This window comes from Lonchura striata, chromosome 8 (genome assembly GCF_046129695.1).
Source record: "Lonchura striata isolate bLonStr1 chromosome 8, bLonStr1.mat, whole genome shotgun sequence".
In the NCBI taxonomy this organism is placed as follows: Eukaryota; Metazoa; Chordata; class Aves; order Passeriformes; family Estrildidae; genus Lonchura; species Lonchura striata.
The window spans coordinates 18,299,273-18,312,284 of NC_134610.1; positions in this window are offsets into that span (position 1 = coordinate 18,299,273).

Here is a 13,012-nt window from a genome sequence, read left to right on the forward strand (position 1 = left end):
ATCTCCTATTCCCTTCAAATTACGCAAAAATAGGCAAAAGACAGGACTTAAGAACCACCTGGGGAATCATGAGGAAGGGGGAAATATCTTAAAATTATTTTAAATTTATAAAGAAGCTTTTAATTTTTTCTTTCTTCTTCCTAGTAAATTTTATTATTGTGGACAACATGTACCTTGCTTTATATATGACATAATACTATCATTCATACTTTTTATTTTATTAAGAATTTACATCCTAATGCTACATACAGCAGGTTTTTCCATGCATAGTTTGTGACTGAGACTATAACCAGAAAATTGTGCTTGTCCAGACAGCTGGAAACTGCTGTCCTATCTTCTGAGTGAATTTTCACCAGGGTGTCCAAATGTGCAATATATCTGTGCGTGGATGGCCACTGATATAAATTACTGATCATTGCAAAGATCCCTCCTTACTGATGATTTTTCAATGTAATTTTTGAACACATGCCACAGTTTACTATAAGTTCAGAGAAAGACAAATCACAATGCCAAAGGAGAAAGAAGCCAGGAAGTAGATTTTAGAGCAACAGTTTTGTAATGCATTGAAGCTGTACTGTTACAGGTGTCCATTTTTTCTAGTTTTAACTGTGTCTTTATTACCTGTGAATTAAATAATGAAATATATACTGAAAGTTACTTCTGTTTAAGAGCCCTAGAAATCTGGGGTTTATGATAAGAAAAGAAGCCCTTTACAATCTTCAGCAAACTAGAATATGGGGGAGATAGTGAGGGCAGCATTCAGAATTCATTATTATAGTCACTGTGAAGAGAATCCTCTCTTAAGAGCTGTGGCAATTATGTGTAGCTAAGAGACTAAAACCTGGAAGCTCGCCCTGATGACTGATGACTGTGAAATCAAATATGATCCAAAGTAAAAACCAAGAGTACAGCACAGAAAAGGTATCCAAGTTGACTATTATATGACGGAGAACACTAGGAATCAGTAATGTGCTTAAGCCATAAGAACTTTACCCTGATGCTAGAAAGAAGAAAGTGAAATAGTATTTCTTAAATCCTTCTGTGCAACACAGCTTACCTTTTGTGTTTATCCAGCAAGAATACTCATCCAGTTTACTATCTCGTGTTTATCTGGCCTTTCCAGAGATCTCTCCAGGTTGCACCAGATAGCAGCTAGTATCACACAGAGCAAAATGCCATAGCAGATATCCATCTGATTGGAACTGTACCATTTCATTTGCAAAGTCTACTTCAGTTACAGATTAACAGAAAGAATTTAAATTATTGAAGGAGAAAATTAGTAGCTGGTAAAAGAAAAAAAGTAAGAAAAAAGCATGCTGGAAATTATAGGGGAACCACACGACTTGATTTACTATATGTTTTAACTTTTGCATACAGTTTAGTATTTTTATGTGAAAAGTCTCATCAAGACCAAATATACTTTCCAGAGATTATTAATTTGTCCAGTGAAAAAACATAGATATTTAACTGAATTGTAAGTCAGCTCAAAGCCAAGTCAAGTCTCAAATTTACATAGTAGGCATGATGAAAAATGTGACCTATTTGGAATAGTGGAATCATAATCTAATCTATTTAATTTTATGGTTGCCACCATGGAACTGGTAAAGGCATGGGGACTCACAGTAAAGACACAGGGTGCTAATGCCTTTCCTCTTTTTTGCTACAAATCTCACTCCTCATCTGCTTCAAGATCTACTTCACCAGCAGATCCTTCCTGAATAGTACCCATCTGCAATACATGAAACAGAAAGCATGGGTAGAATACTCTGCCAAATTTAGAACAAACAGCAAGTTACAACAGCTCCTCCAGTCCTCCCTTTCATTACCCAAAGGTGTACAAAAGTCAGGTAACTGTTGCAATTTAATCTCTTTAGCAACATTTGATCCAGCAGGCCTAAGAGTATTTTTTTTTTATTCCCATACCGAAATGCATGCATTAGGCACCATAAACACAGTATTATAGAGGCCATTGTAAGGATGGGTAGGTTTTACAGAAAGTTATCTGTGTCAGTCAGCAATAAAAGCTTTCCTGAATTTCTTCCACCTGGTATTCACTGTAACCCAAGTCACTTCACAAATAAGGTTCATAAACCCTTTTACTAGAAGTATAAATAAGCAGAAAGGTTTCAGTATTAAAAATACGATTAAGAGCAGCAAGTCTTAGCACACCATCTGCAGTGATTGCACTCAAATATTATGTGAGTTCCACTAAGGAATAGTCAATGAGGTTTGTCAGAGAGCTGAGGAGATTTCAGAGGAGAAAGCTATGTCAAGCAGTTTGTGACAGTATGAAGAGACTACAGAAATATATGCATCCAAGGGGAGAGCTTTCAGGCAGTGGAAGTTGAAATACAGCATGCAGTCACTCTCAGTTTCATGAATACACACTAGATTATTACATGAAAGGAAACTGCAGTTCTAGCAATTCTGTGTACTGCAATCCAGGTGTGTTTTCTGCCAAGGATGACCTCCTGACAAGCACCTTATTTTCATCTCAATGCCCTGGATTCTCCATTATAGATTTCATAATCACTTTGACATAATGAATACAGACTTCCTAGAATATTACCTGAAAGTTTGTCCTAAAAGCAAATCCCCAAAACCAGAATGCCTGTTCCTTTCTCTCTGTTTCTTGAAAGTCTATTCTCAACTTTTAGACTGCTAACTTTCTAACAGTCATCTTCACTTCCAGAGGCCACCAAGGATCAACAGCTGTATTATGAATAGGTTCTCAAGCATTCTGTGCTTCAGCTTGTCTCTTGTGCAGACTAATACTGTTCTGCCAGTGTTTATTCAGCAGCTGCCATTGTCTGATACAATGGGCCTGGGTTACCATTTGTCAGACTTGTTCTTCCAGCTAGGCTACATTCCTTGTCCTTGCCACTTCCAGGATCAGGAGATACTTTATGAAGATACTTCCTGAGGCTGCCAAAGGGGCATGCTCTCTTCAAAAACAAGAATCACTTTCATACTAAATTGAAAACTGAAACAAATGCTTTGAAAAATATTTGATTAATAGCCCTGATATAATTATCTTTTTCTTCTTGCACTTCTTAGTTCCAAGAAAATAAAATATCACCTTTCTCCATTCTAACTTGATTTCATTATGCCTTTTCCAAAATTTTCGTATTTGTAACTTTTGCCACTCTGCAAGTTCGGTACAAGCTTTGTGAAGTAGCTTTATTGAAAAGGAGTTCAGCATTTTGCACTGTGCACAAACTATGTCTAAAAATTATTAAATTTCAAAGGGCTAGAAATTAACAAAACACTTTATAACTAACATGAAAAAGTCGTTCAGCTAGCAAAAGGTATTTTTACTTAGGAAAATCTCTGACCAGCTTTTACCACTCTTCTCACAACCACAGTTTTCATCTGTTTCATATGTACTCAGCTAGAGGTTCTCAGAATCTTCACAGAAGACAGATATGCTCAATAAAGCAATTTTCATAAAGCTCCTGATTCATGCACCCATAACTGATATAACCATAAACAATCCTTTCTCTATCAACTAGAGAGTAATGATGTACTGAACAGTATGAATGCCCTCTGCAGGTAGAACACAAAACCACTGCAATTCTGGACTTTTATGTCTGCCTATTTAAGTGGGAGCTACATAAACAAGTCCTTGTCAGCCTGCTCTGACATTGTCTGACAATTTTAAATGGTACAGTAGCATCTCCAGGTACTGTCAACAGGCAGTTTTTAATCTAGCACACACTTTTCACCAGTCACCAAGGCAGCCTGTGTCTATACTGCTGAATTAGACAGGAACATAGAGCCAGATCAAGCCCTGGTGTGGTTTGACTATACCAGCTACTATTCTTTCCCATACCTTCTGTATAATGCTACCTGTAAGTCTTTACCAGTAACAGGAGGTGTTGTGCATCCTTCCCTTAATTCTGAATATTTGCATACATAAATTATGCCTGAAGCCAGAGCAGTGCTCTATTTTGTCCAGGGGACATCAAGGGCCAACTGATGCATATTGTGGATATAACCCATTCTGTGCCATTTAGCCTCTGATCTAGAGATCAGTTCCCCCTCTCTAAAGCCTCAATAACCTACTGCAAGAGGCAGGTTTTGAAATAATCAATACTGCATTTTCCTGAAAGGCCAATTTAGGGTTGGGGACAGCATATGTTAGGTAGCACACAAGCAACAGGTGAACAGAGCTTCCTGTTGAAGCTGTTATTAGAACAGATGCTAAACTACTAAGCTTGTATAGGCCTGCTCTGAGCCTACTGCTGTCTTTGTCTGCTACGTGTTGCCAGAGGTTTCAGAGCCTGTGTCACAGCAATCTCCTATTCTTTACAGGAAAACAGCAGTCAGCAACAACTGCATGCCTGAACTCCATGACCCTCAGCCCTATGATCTCCATCTCAGCATATTCATGCTGGTTTTCTGACTGGCCGAGTCTACTGTGGATGAGATCAATGAAAATGTAAATACATGCATTCAGTTAAGAGAAGGATGATCTTATCCCTTAGCCAAAGATGAATGTGAATGTGAAGTGTTTGAAGACAATTATGAAATCAGAGCAGGAAACAAAGTTTTAAACACAGGTTTTACTGGAACAAGAAGACTGATGAACATCATGTGGAGCACTGTAAATATAATATACAACAAAAGTTAACAAAGCAAAAAAAGCACTAACAATCAAAACCTGAAAAAGATGAGAGTGTGACAGCAATAGATCTATGGGTATGCTTAACTTAGTTGCCATCATTTTTGAGACTTTCACAGGAAATTCTGACCTCTTTCATAAGAACATGCCCAAAATAGCTTGCCTTGGGGTAGATTCACTCTAATGGATGGCCTTGACTTCCAGCTGCACATGAGCTGCAGCTCTAACTTCAAGTTCAGTACAGATTTTTAGGTGTATTCAAAGATTCCAGATGTACAGACAAATTACTTGCTTGTACTTGTCCCTAACTCTGCCACAGAAGTTTAGGTAATTCATACAGTCCACAAAATCAGTACACACAACAACTCCTGTTTGCTTACTAAAAACATGAATAAATTACTTAATTCCTGCATTTGAGAAAGCAGAGTGGTATTCTATATACAAGAGCCTCAGTTGCCACTACAATAAGAACTAAGGCATAGAAAACCATCTGATTAGCTTTAAGTTCAAAGACATGACATAGCATATGTAACTTCCAAACTGGATTATTGTGACATAGCAGTTACAAAAATACTTTTCTTTTTCTGTCTATACGTACAGCTTACCAGTCAGATCCATTAACATTGCTTTGGACTTTCTGGATAGTCCGATTCATTCTCAGTTTATCAAAGGTCTTGAGTCACACTTTAAGTTCCACAAAAATCACATTGTATGTATGTATTTATACACAGTTCTGAATTAAATCCTGATGTAGATTTCAGCAATTTATTTTTTTTTCTGCTGAAAATACAGCAGTCTCTGTAGCTGACATCAGAAAACCTAACAGAGACATGCTTCTCATGGATGCTGCAGGCGTGCCAAGAACTAACCAAGGTGAGTGCAGGTCAACTATGAGAGCTGTGATTACTTGAAAATGCTTTTCTGAAGGTCCTGTATTGTTTCATTAGCATTAGGGTACCCTTAATGCAATACTGTATTAAGGTCCCTACTTTTATGTGCAACCTAAGAGAGAACAGATAAATACTTATTTTTCTCCCCTGACACCTTCGTTGAAACACTAATGGAAAGATTTTTTTTAAGTCTATAATAGGTTTAGCAGCAAGAGACAAGGACCAGTACCTTGCTTTATTTGCATGTTGTTTTACAAGTTTTTCTTGTTTCTAAGCTGCATGTTTTACTTTCCAAAGAATGCACAGGTGGTTTTGATTTTGTGTATATGCCCACATAAAATTTCCACATCCCAAACTCCAGTGTAGTGCACACTACTTGCATTTTCCTGGAAATTATGAAGCCCAAACTTCTTTACTTGTTATAGACTTCTTACATTAATTGTGAATTCTGTAGCTGTCTCCACTGATATGCAAGTTAGCACTGTACACAACATGTCTGTCCTGCCAAAGACCCATCTAATTCATCCCTCCTGCACAAAATGCCACCGACACTACACCACTTGTCACTTTTTAAATTTTTCATCACATTTCTCTCTCCAATCCACTACAGCTACCTCAAGGCAGTTATTTCCAATGTTAATCTTTTAATATTCAAGCAAAACATCTTCATTAACTCGCCAATATATTTAATTAAAAATAGACTATATGCCTTGGGTGGGGCTTACACAGCTCCCACATTAGGTTCATCTTCACTCTCTGCAACCTAAACTGAACTGGGAATTTATCAAGGTGTCTGCACATGAAATATCCAAGAAAGCAGGGACTGTAAAGCTGCCAAATTTCATAGCACCTGGGCATACTATCCACAGAATCTGCAATATAGCATGTCAACAGGTTGTCACAGCCATAGACTGAGAGCAGGATGGCAGAGTATGTTAAATTTACTGCATTTTAACAAAGGCTAATGCCTATTTTCTGAATACAACACTAACACTGGAATTTCTGATTTGCAGAAGGTTTTATGTTTAATGGACTGTGTGTAAAATTCCCAAGGCTCTGAAGATTACTGTGTATCATTGCAGCTAAACTTCAGCTCAAACAGAGAATGTTTCTATTTTTTAAAAGAAGCCATCATTTGCATCATATTTTTAACCATCATCTGCATCTACCATCACCCCTCCAAATATTATTACATTTATGCTTAAATCTACAAGACAAATCATCTCAGTCTGACTGTGAGAAAAGCCAGAATTTAAAAATAAAGCTTTTAGTATTTGAACTGAAATTAAGTAATAAAATAAGATGAAAATTAAACCAAAAAATTATTGCTAGAAAAAAAAAAAAACAGTAAAAATTCAGAGACAGAATTCCACAAATTGCCGGGTATTCCATTGCTTCATCCTTATTCATAGTTTCATTTAATGAAGAAATGTATTAGCCATTCTATAAACAACAAAAGCAAACCCAAACAACTAAAAAACCAAACAAAACTGAACTGAAAAGGCACCACTCAGTCCTGATGCAACTAATTTTCGAGCACCATCTGCTGGTCTGCTTCAAAAACAACCACCAAATTTCCCAATAGCTGGCAACACCTGAATAATCATTAGGTCTATATTGACTTACCTGTCAATTTAAAATTTTAAATATTTATTAAAAGCTGACACGAGTCATGCATTGGCATCATACCAGAGGAAACAGTAGAATTCACGTAATAATGAAGGGCTATAGAGGGGATGTGTTAAGAAGTTTAAAATGCCTGAAGTTACAAACACATTCTCAATTCCCAGTTTACATCTAACTAAAGAACAACAGGAACAATGTTGGGATTTTTTTTGCTCTAGTTTTGAAAGCCTTAACCATCAGTGGAGAGTACTTGCAAGTTTTCAAAGAAGTTCCTTATTCAGTTCAGGAGTGTCCTCTTTTGATGTCCCACTAAAATTTCAGGATGTTTTTCTTGTTGCATCCTGCTTTTGTTCCAAGATATATGCTTCTGGAAGCACCCTACAAGTTTTACAGTCTTTCAAGGGAAAAAAAATTACAACAGAATACCCATATAAGGAAGAACTGCATTTTAATAAAAGAATGTGGGATCAGACTACCAACAATTAATAATATAAAGTAGAATGCAAGGGAACTCAGAAAATCTTACAGAATAAATTCTGCTCCAAGAAGTCCAGAGTTCTTTACTTTTAGAGATTGAGTTATGTATATTAGAGGAAATATTATTCTTATTATTTCTGTCTATTTTCTATTGCATTTTGAATGCTTATATTGATATCCTGGTTCAGCTCATGTTTAATAGCAGCAGAAGCTGCCAAAGATTTGTTTCAAGTTCCCTGCCATCTTTCTGCATTTCCTGCCCTTTTAGGCAACAGTTGCAGTGGACCTCACAGCAAGCAGCATTATTATCTTTCTGTTGTTATTCTTAGGCAATACAAGATTGGATATTCACTGAAAGTAGGTAAAAATATTCATCCTTTATTTAAAATAACAAGCTTTCTCTGCCATGCTATCTGTACTTTTCATGTGCATGAAATTAAATGCATTCTCTTATTCAGTGTCACAATGAGTTAACTTCTCTGTAAGTACAATGGCGTGGGCCTTGAGAGCACCTGCAGGTCCATGGCTACACCATTCCCTCTGTTCAAGCTTCTCACACTCTCTTCTCTACCTACAAAGTCACAAACACTGATCCACCTTCCTCACTTTCATGGTCTTTTCCTATTGCATCTTAAAATCTTACAGTGCCCTGTAAACCACTTCATGCAATAGATTAGAAACACACGGCTGAAGGGAGAGACTGTGAGGAAGAAATGTACATTTTGCCAGGGATTTCCACGGCTTTTGTAGCTGAAGCTAAGTGCTACACAGCTCTATGGTCTAGATTCCCCTGCCTTTCTCCCTATGGGCTGGGTTAAGAGCTGAGACTAGTACCACAGAACCCACCAGCAACAATTTGATAGGCCATCAATTCTGTATTTGCATTTCACTGTTGAGGCCTACTCTTTTTTTATAGAATCTGGATTAAATTACATCTGATTTTTGAAAGATTGAAAATGTCAATTATCCTGTAATTACTGGGTAACTGTACACTTGTCCTACCTTTCCAGGAAGGCTTCATGGTGGTTATGAAGTTCCTGGGAGGACCAGCACACTACAGATTGTTCTTGGATAATAAGATTTCTGCATAAAATGAGCTATATAATAATATTTTTGCATAGTTTAAGAATTAGTGTCCTCTGAGATAGGGTAATATTCCATTCCATTGCCCAGTCAGTAAATGGGAACAGATTTAATATATACTATTAAATAAATGAATGGGAGTCTGAGAACATCATTTGTCTCACACTGCAGGCCGACTAACATTGTTACAATAGTTTGGTGTCAACATACAGCATGCCACTAATTTAAAATGCTGGAAAACACTGTGTTATGGTAACATATTATATGCTACTTCCTTCAGAATTTCATTTTAGGGATCTGTATCTTAAGGGATTTCTCTCTTCTCTGGAAGACAGCTAAAACATAGTTCAGGAAAGATAATAACCCTTTTGTGAAAACTCATGTTATTTTAAGATGTCTGTTATTCTATAGTAGGCTGATGATAAGAATATTAACGTAAAAAAGTAGAAAATACTTAGCACTTCACACATCAGAACACTGAGCTGTGATATAAAAGGACCTGATAAAAATGACAGACAATTCTTTGTGAAAAAATAAACCACAGAAAAACTAGAAAGAGAAGGAGAAAATAAGCAGAAGTGAATTTCCGTGACCAGAACATTGTTTACATGTGATAATGTTTTATCCTTTCTTTTCAATTTTTTTTATGTGAGTGCCTAATCAAGTGACTTCTGTCAAATAGCATGGGAAGCATGACTGTATGTCACTCAGTAATGTATTCTTGCAATATGAGAGAAAAGAGCCTGAAACTTACTGCTGCAGTTCATTAGTAATATTCCTTTGTGACAGAAAAAGGCATGATAAAAGGAAAAGTTAGTGCTCAGTATAAAGGAAAGAGTTTTAAATATATGTCTCTGTAATCATGTCATTTTATTGCTCCGTAGGGTATGTTCCATTTTTTTCCAAGCAGTCAGTTTAAGCTTTAAAATATTTGTCTTTTGCCTCAAAGTTTTTTTTTTTTTGGTTTTTTTTTTTTTTGTTGTTGTTTTGTTTTGTTGTTGTTGATATGAAAGATTGTCAAAATTAGGCAGCTGTCATTCCAGCAAATGTCACATGACCCCACCTATGCCTCCTTTGATGTGTTAATCATTGTTCCACAAAGGCCAGAACTGCCCTGTGTTTGAACATAATCTGTATAATAGACAAGGTACTGCTTTTTCACAAGAGTTTTCCTGCAGCACTGCAAAAACTAGAATAGCTACTAGTTAGTTTGACTACTAATAAGGCATGTGGCACCCATGTCCTTTTCTGGAGAGCCACAAAATGCAATGAACCAAACAGTGAGAAGGTATCTTCTAAACCTTTTTTCCCGCAAATATAACCAAAAATAGAAGCTAAGGGACCCACTGTCACCCACTGACATATTTATGTTATCCACTGATGACTGCAACAGGATATGATAGAGAAACACTAAAATATGGCCACGGTATAATAACTACTGCTTGTGTTACTGGCACCTAGGAGGCCCCGTAATCAATCAGAAGCCACTGTGCTAAGCAGTGTATGAACACAAAGCAAAGTATGAGCCAGCCCCTGCCTCCAGAAAACAGAAGTGCCAAGAGGTGGTCACAGCATCCCACTATGCAATCTCAGGCAGGTGCTCTTGGTGGGACAGCAAATCACCACTGTCAGCTGTCCTGCCTCCATCAAGACAAAGGACACTGCTGAAGAGCCTGCCAAGTGTGCTGCTCGTGGCAGACCTAAGCTGCTCACTAAAAGATAATTTACAAGACCTCATCTCAATACAGGTTTTATAGAATGACATCTGTCATTTATTCCTAGAGTGTCTTACAGTAATTTTTAACTTGTTTCTAGCTTTCTTTGTCTTTAGTTCATTACTTCTCTATTTGTATTAATACAGTAAGTCCATTCTCTTGCAGGGAATTTGCAGTGTTTAGTGGATACTGTCTCTTTTAGGAAATCACATGTGAAAATTCAGACCTTCCTGAACTTTTCTTGAATGCTATTTTGGAATTCCATACAGCAACTATAGCTTTTCCATATGGTATTGCCTTATGAAGCACCTAGAATCAACATCTAGTCAGGAGAAAACAGAAAGATAAGCAGAAAGAGGAATAACCATACAGATTACTTTCTCTTCATAAAGAGTTTTGAGTCATGTATTAAGCAAGTACCTAAATTTCAACTTCTCCAACAGCACTGAATAACAGAAACTAGAAAGCTGCTACTTATTTCCTTCACTGTCCTGAATTCAACTCTTGAAATCTTGAATGTTTTAGAATTTACATCAATTCTTGAAAAAAAAAATCCAAAACCCAATAATTGCTTTTAAAATTAGATCTTATAACAGATATAACTACTAAAAAAGTAGAACTCTTCTGTGCATTGTTTTAATTTTTCAGTCTCATGTTTTGCACTCCTAATATTTGATTTGTTTACCCTACCACTTTTATTTTCTCCCTTTTACCTCATGTTCCCACCAGACTCCAAAGAAATCTTCACACTACTTTTTAAGTTTTGTTCTCCAGTGAGTCACAAATACTAGTGTATTAAATAAATAACCTTCCCCTATCTGATGCGGAAAATATATGTGATATATGTATGTTATATGAGATAAAAAGATTTTGTGGGTGAAAAATATATAGAAATACATCCATTTAGCAAACCTGAGCCATTTTGCTTCCCCCTTCAGAGAGAAATTTGAGGAGGAAGAAAAATTCTCTAGAAAGTCTCAGGTAGTTCATGGAGTTTGGGCATCTGACAAAATTTTAGGAGGAAGTATTTTGTGAATGCTCAGAATTCTGTGATTGCTAAGAAGCACTTTGCTCTAGAAAGTCATAAACTGTCAGTTTAGCTCCTGTGAGAATGGTAATTGTACATCTGGTGTCCTGAAATGCCTTCTCAGCTGGAGACAGGAACTTGGAGAAACAGTGAGTCACACTACCAGCTTTGGATATGAAAATCCTGCCAGCATGTGCTTGTAGAACATTCTTCTCCCTCCATGCAAACTGTGGAGTTCTGTCACCACTGAGCATTTGGAGCTGGGGATATTGCTACTCCCAGCATACCTCTGCTTGAAGTACTAAGATTGTGGTGAGATCCTGCACACGCTAAGGCCAGTGAGAGCATCTCAATGTTATTCTGGGGAGTCTTAAGTGTTTGCAGAAAAAAATCATTATCAGAATTTTTGTTATGATGAATTATCTTTCTGTATTTGGACCTCCTAGGTTCTAAGAAGGGATTTACCAGATTGCTGTTATTTGTCATTTCAATAAAGGGAAGCTTCACTATCCAATATTGGAAAAGAAGGGATGGTAGGTTTTATAAAGCCATTAGGCAAATAGCAGTTAACTTTAAATTCCGGCATCTGTGACATCCAACCTCCCATTTTCAATATACTTATGTCTGGGAGAACCCCATCATCACCTGGGAAATTCACAAATGAAAACCTCTGAGCATATGATTACATTAATTTGATTAGTTTTGGCAAAAGGAACTTCTAAGAGCAAAAGAAGCTTTAGCAGCAACAAAAACATTTAACTGACCGTTACTACTTCAAACTTTACACTTCAAAAATTAAAAAGAACAGTGAAAAGAAATTCTTTACATTTCCATTTATAAAGTAGAAAAGCATATAAAGACTCATCCTTCATAAAGGACATGCAAACATGATTTAATAACAGCATAACCTCAAGCAGATTGAGATGGAAATTATTCCATTGACACTCTATAGTTTATAATTAATATCTGGAACAAGGTAACCTGCTTTAAGATTAAAAAAAATCAGAAAAATAAAGAACAACAAAGGTCATGAAAGAATTATGATTGATCAAAAAGATCTCCTTGGCTGTCACAAGAAAATATTATTTGGGTTTGACTCCATTTGGCATAGAAGAAGGTGAATCTATTCAGTAACAATTCACACAGAGCTAAGACAAAATCAGCTATTACTGAATCTAAACTGATGAGAAATATTATTCGTGAACAGTATCAGGTACCTGGAGAACAAATAAATTATCACCCTCAAAGTTGACATTTTGTAGAGAAATGAAAGCAGAGTAATACTCATGCTTCCCTCTAATTGTTTTACAACTTAAAAAAACAAAAACAAAAACAAAGAAACAACAAAAAAAACCACAGTATAGTTAAAGCATTTATTTTGGAAGCACTACTTTTTTTAAAGTGTGTTATTCTTAGAAGTATTATCACCAATTAGTGACCCTTGCTTACACATTTGTTTAGCTGGAAGTCTTGAATGACATAGCTTTGTCATGTAAGATGAAGACAAAAACCATCCCCATTAAGCAGCATAAAAATGAAGTAGCATTACATATCTAGCTGGTATGAGGAA